This window comes from Manduca sexta, chromosome 7, assembly GCF_014839805.1.
Source record: "Manduca sexta isolate Smith_Timp_Sample1 chromosome 7, JHU_Msex_v1.0, whole genome shotgun sequence".
In the NCBI taxonomy this organism is placed as follows: Eukaryota; Metazoa; Arthropoda; class Insecta; order Lepidoptera; family Sphingidae; genus Manduca; species Manduca sexta.
The window spans coordinates 12,039,599-12,046,164 of record NC_051121.1 but is presented as its reverse complement, the minus strand read 5'-3'; positions in this window follow the sequence as shown (position 1 = coordinate 12,046,164).

Below are 6,566 nucleotides of genomic sequence, written 5' to 3'. Positions count from 1 at the left end.
GTCTCTCAACTCAGCGTGCCTGTTGGCAAAGGCCTCCTCCAGTAGCTTCCATTGTTTGCGGTCTTGAGCAACTCAAGCTTCTGACAATTTAGAGGAAGATTATGTTTACCAGTGGACTTTCGAGCTATAATGATAATGTTACATTGCCTTTACAGCGCTTTATAGATTTGCTTGAAGCGCATTTAGAAACTTCATATGCTTTGGGCTTAGTATGCATATTATGAGTTGATACAAACCTTGTATTTAATGGATCAATATTGACTGGAATTTTTTCATGAAACTCTGCTGTACTCCATTTCGCAATACATAATGTAACAGCTTACAGTTTAAAAATATTTGCGGTCGTACATCTCTCGTATTGAAAACATTCGGTAATGTTTTTATGGTAATCTGCCGGCCGGCGTTCGATCAAAATCAGGCCATGTGCGCAATCGCGCTCTACATCGCATAGGGTTGCACATATTGCGCTAAAATACCTAATTTCTTTACCTGTTAGAGCTAAAGTAAAATCTAGGAGTTACCAACCGTTTAGGCAAGTAAACTCACTGTAACGGTCAAAGAAGCAATTGGCCATCAGTGTATCATTCAGTTTCTGACTAGTAGTATTTTATAATGTATGTAGTTATGACTTATACTAATAGTCCCTTTATTATTGTAGGTGTAAATTCTTGATTTATTTTCAAACCATACATTGAAACTGCTTATACAAATAAATGGAAGGTCAAAATAATACTGACTGAAACTCGATTTCCATAACAAAACAATGATTAAAGGTAAATGATCAGTCAAGGAACAGTCAATAATTCCAGTTCAAACATGTTCCAAGTACCGCCCCTAACAGAAGAACGAAACATGTTTATGCACATATATTGTGAATGGTAATTACTTGAGCTGTTGGTAATGAGTCATATCGAGCAGATACCATCAACTCCCATAGTCGAGGTTACGGATTGTACAGCGGTAGTAGAAGTATGATTTAAGTAAATAATTATAATAATAAAAAAATGTGTAATAAGATTTCCCAAGCTCATGTTATGGTAATGAATAACAATCAAATACAGTTGAACTATATATTAACTTATGTACTTGGATGAAAATACTACTAAAAGTAATACATATCAATGATGTTTTTAGTATAGGCCAGGAAAAAAGCAAGTGAGTTCCTGATAAATGATCTTCCATAAACACCAAAAGAATTAAGATTGTATGACCCGCCGGAAAAAAGATGGAAGAAATATCAAAAAACTTTAAAAAGGATATAGTTTTGCATACTTAGTGTCTCGTAATTTACTGTTGAATAGACGAACTATAGCCTGACCACCTTTAGCGACCAAGTAATTAAAAGTTAAAGAAACCGGTTCCCAAGACGGAACGCTCACAGCTAAGCAAAGCAAACTTGGCAAATTAGATTTGTTTAAAGAATTAATAAGGCTTATTTTTCTTTTCAGGTAATGAACCATTGTTGGCAGTTATTGAAGTCTGGAGAACGGGTGATGTAATTTAAAAGAAAGTAAAAGTTGTGTAGTAACAGTCAGTACAATCAACATTTAAGATAAATTACACCGGCATTCGAAATCGGGTAATGAGTTTGCCGTGGTATAACAAAATGAAGTTTTTTTGTCATTACCGTCTTTTGATTAAATTTTATAACCAACAAGTGTGGATTTTTCGCGTTTATATACTTACTTATTTTACTTTCTCCACCTTATTTTTGGAAGAACAAAGATAAGGTGGATGGATATCTTTGAACGAATATGTGCAGGTAATTGGACCTAACAGGCACGCGTAAGAGAGGTGTGGAGAAAATTAGGGCAGGCCTATTTGAGTACCAGAAATAAAGGCTTTTTTATTATATTTTATTTACATACTTATCGATCTTGGAAGGCGATTCGGAATCAGACATGCATGCATAACGGTGCAAAATAAGTCCCGTACTGTCTTCCATTAAATATTTTTAATCACATAGATACATGTATGTCAAAATCTTGTGACAAGTAAAAAAATCGTCAATTAAGTTCAACTCGAGAATATATATTAACAAACAGTACAGGCTACAGAGTTCAAATGCAAACTACTGGGATAGGTTTAAGGAAAAATGCAATATGAAAGGAAATTCTAATCGAAATCCCTTTGTATTCGCCTATACATACCTAAAAGCATACATTCTTGCACATCTAAACTACGCGCCATTATGCACGTAATGCTATTGTTTTCTCATTAACGGCTATCTAGATACAAAGATATGGCTCCGATATCTTATTTATAGAGCACAAACTATTGTTAGCGCGTCACATTACCATTAAGGTAGTAGGTTAGTTGTCGATGAATGACACGCAAATATCAAGTGTGTCAAGAAAAATAATACAAGCTGTAGGTTAAAAAATGGAGCGTGTAACGAGACTGGATGAAATGAATTATAAATGAAAATTATAGTCAATTTTGTAAATAATAAAGTATATTTATGTTATGTACTTTAAATTGAAATTGCTGTCTAATGATTATTTAAAATTAAATTTAGTTTTTTCACCGTTTTAGTCTTTTCAATTTTCTTAATCCGTCGAAACCATTTTAGTTCCATAGATGTTTATTATTATTTATTACTAGTGACAGCGAACTTTGGTTATAACTGTGAGGTTTTGGGTTCAAATACTAGTTTGGATAAATAGGTTAATGAGTCTGATTTATGGTATATTTCCTAACCGTTACCTTTAACAACTTGCCTTGGGACATAAGCCCAAACCGTGCATTACTTGCATCTCTAATCACCAACAATAATTATTAAAATTAAACTGTTTTTCGGATTTTATCGCGGTTTTAATATCTTATCTTTCCCATAGTTTATTTTTAATGTCTAACATAAGAAATCATTACATCCACAATAATACAACAGTTGTATCACACCCGAAAACACAGCAATCTACTCCATCCTTTTAAGGAGCCTTAAACTCAACCGTTTGAGACGCTAGCGCGCTAACGAGGGCCTTAATACACGACGTGGCTCAATTAGTTACAGAATGTCACGTCATCATGAGTCTTAGCTCGTCTGTCATCAACGCTCTAATTATGTCATCCTGGTAAATTGAAAGTGTAACACGATCGCGGGTAATTAATATTTTATCCTGGTAGAACACCGGGATGCGCAGGTAATATGTCTAAGCAGTATGTTATATGTTGTATTACAAGCCAGGTTTGATGTCTTAGTACATATGAAAATGTCTTGTCAATCGTCGCATTTTAAATAAAATAGTTTGATGTTGATTGTTTGTACTTTGTAAGATTTTTACAAAATGTGTGTCACTGTTGTGTTCCGGTTTGAAAAACATTGGCAGTGTAACTACTGGATATGATAAGATTTAACATCTCATATATCAGAATGGCGAGTGCAGTGGAATACCAAATAATACTCTGTAATTCAAAGTGTTGGATTGCGTTTCTACTGTTTATGGGAGCTCGTATCGCTTACCATCAGGCGAACGGCAAGCTCGTCTCGTCATTCAAGGTAATAAAAAAAAAGAATCTCTTCAAATGCCTATTACAAATGTATTCAAATATGTATATACAATAACCAAAAAGAAATGATGCAACATTTAAAAATTTATATCGGCCTTCATCTGAGATTCACACTGGTTGCCGTGTCGTTTGGGTCGCCGCGCTGTGGCGTATTTTCTTCTCCATTTATGATGGCCGTATCCACTATATTTGATACATTCCTAGTAATCTGTAATACTATTTTAAGTTCCTATTTCATAAGTTTCAATGATTTTTTTTTATATAAGTATCGAATTAGGCAGCTAAAGTTGGAAGTATTTTACCATTTATTTGGGAGCATCGATTGTATTTGTATTTGATCAACTTACATTAATATAATGAGTAGTCTTTACTCAGAAGTATTATAGAGGCTCTAATATCCAAACTCTAATATATCATCTGAATCCCAGTAATTGTAAATATCTCCAGCCCATCGGTATCACAATATTTTTTTAATTACAACACAATGTTCGATGTAGCGCCATTTAAATTCGTTTTATTGTGTGAAATGTTTGAGCCGTAAAGCCGTTATGGATGAGCCAGTGAGGCTTAATGGGTGAGTTTCATTGTTGCGGTCCACTGCCCTAGTTATACATACAAAAATCTGTACATTGAATGTGATTATAAATGATTTTTATTCACGAATTCAAGGCACAAAAGTTATTGTAAATTACTGAATAAGAAGCCCGGGAAATCCTACATAATTCTTTCTTTAAAATTGTCATGTAAAGTTATTCTAAGACTTGCTATATGTTCAAGCATAAATACTTATCTATGGGAATAAGTATAATGAAAAAAAAACAGCAATAGTAGAGATGGATCGAAAGTACCATTCTTATTTATATCTCTATATGTTTTTCTCCCTCGGTGGCGTAGTTGTATTGCATGCCCGGTACAATAGCGCTCTGAGGTCCTGGGTTCGAATCCCGGGTCGGGCAAAGTGATATTTGGGTTTTTTCTGCTCAGTATTAGCCCGGAGTCTGGTATTTGTGCCCAATATGGCGATAGGCTCGCCCCCTATCACATCATGGGACGGAACATACTGAGCGAAAAGTGGGTGCCCTGGTTGCGCCTCTGCATACCCTTTCGGGGATAAATGCGTGATGTTATGTATGTATGTATGTATCTATGTTTTTCTCCGCCCAAGAAGCGTTTCGAGTATATATATTTTCCCGTACTAAAATTACTCTATAGGTCTCAAGGATGTAAGTGAAAGAATATTCAAAATCGGTTCAGTAGTTCCGGACATAAGCTTGCAAACATACTTATAAACTTTTTCTCTTTATAATATTAGTATATATAGGCGTTGACTATTCCCGTCTGTTTGTTAGGCTTAACGACTGTCGGCAGCACCGATGTTGACGGCACTTTAATTGGCAATGATGTATCTTTGTGCATATTTCATCCAAATCCGCTCAGTAGTTCGTGCGTCATCAAACATGTTCACTAAATGTCTCCTTTATATTAATTAATAATATAAATGCGGAACTTGTGAAAAAACGTCGGGAGAAAATAATAATATGAATAAACGCAATACAATCCGTAAATAGTTTTATTTTTATATCTAACATTCGTGTTAACTTAAGAATTATAAGTGTTTTAGAGACTTGTAGCACAGAAGGCTTTTTACAAGCAACACCTAGAAATTAGTAAAATTGTTCATAGTAGCAAATAAATACTGTTAAATAACACCCTCTCAAGATACCTAGATATCATAAAATATTTAGAACTTTGTTTTCTGTAGGTCTAATGTTGAATTATGTAAAGAAGATAATTTATTATTAGCATAATTTATGTTCAAAGTCATTATTCAAGAATAACTTAAGAGTCCACAATACAAGGCTGCTCAGCGATATCTCGTTATAACTTTATTTCTCTAATAAGTTTTAAACGTAGTTGGCGCATGCTTAGGGGTCGTTTCACAATTTCTGAGTTAATGCTAATCGTTGGATATAATACAGGGTGAATAAATACAAAAGCCAACCACGAATAAACGGTGGTAGGTTGTCGTATGTGAGAGGCCGCCTGGGTAGGTACCACCGCCAATGCCTATTTCTGCTGCTAAGCAGTAGTGTGTAGTAACTGTTGTGTTGCGGTTTGAAGGAAATTGAAGTCAATGTAACTATTGGAGATAATAAGACTTAACATCTCATGTCTCAGGATGGTGAGCGCAGTGGAATACCAAGCAATACTTTGTAATTCAAGGTGTTGGATGCTGCTACTGTTTATGGGCGGTCGTATTGCTTACCATCAGGCGAACGGTAACCTCGTCTAGTCATTCAAAGAAATAAAAAAAAATTGTGAACTAAACGTCCAGCATTGACAGTCGTAATTTTGACTTGAAAAAATGATCCCTATTACTTTGATCTGCAAAAATGAACCAATCAAGATTAAGCTTTTTTTATCTCATTAAATTTTCAAATTGTTATTATCTTTTCTACTTTGTCGTATTCGTTTTTATATGCCTACATTTATTTTTAACATACTTAAAAGTTTTTCCTAGTTTTAGAGCTACTGTTTATGCCTAAACATGGCGCTTATGAGTAACACCACATCATGCAATTCTATAAAAATCATAAAACCCAATTTAATTTTAACAGCAAGCGTCATCCCAAACCGCGGTAAACAAAGTTATTAACAACCGCAGGATAGGTCCCCAGATAATGTAATAAAATAAATATTTATTTACATATGTGAGTAACACTCGCCATTGGTTTAGTTGTAGCACGTTGGATGTGCACTGTGAGGTGTATGCTTCGATTTCTAGGTTAAGTAAATTCTTGTGACTAAAAAGGGCGGATACCCTAATTTGGAATATGCGCGTAACAGTAACAGTAAATCTTGAGCTTTATTAGAAAATCTTAGGATTTACCGTTTGGGGTTTTACAGTAACATATATAATTCCTGAGACTGAGTTAAGATCTCTGAACAATAGATGCATTTAAATCTGCCTATCCCTTTTGGAATAAAAGCATGAACGTATGTATCAACACATCTAAACACACACTACACTCGCTAATCTCCATGGAAGCACTAGA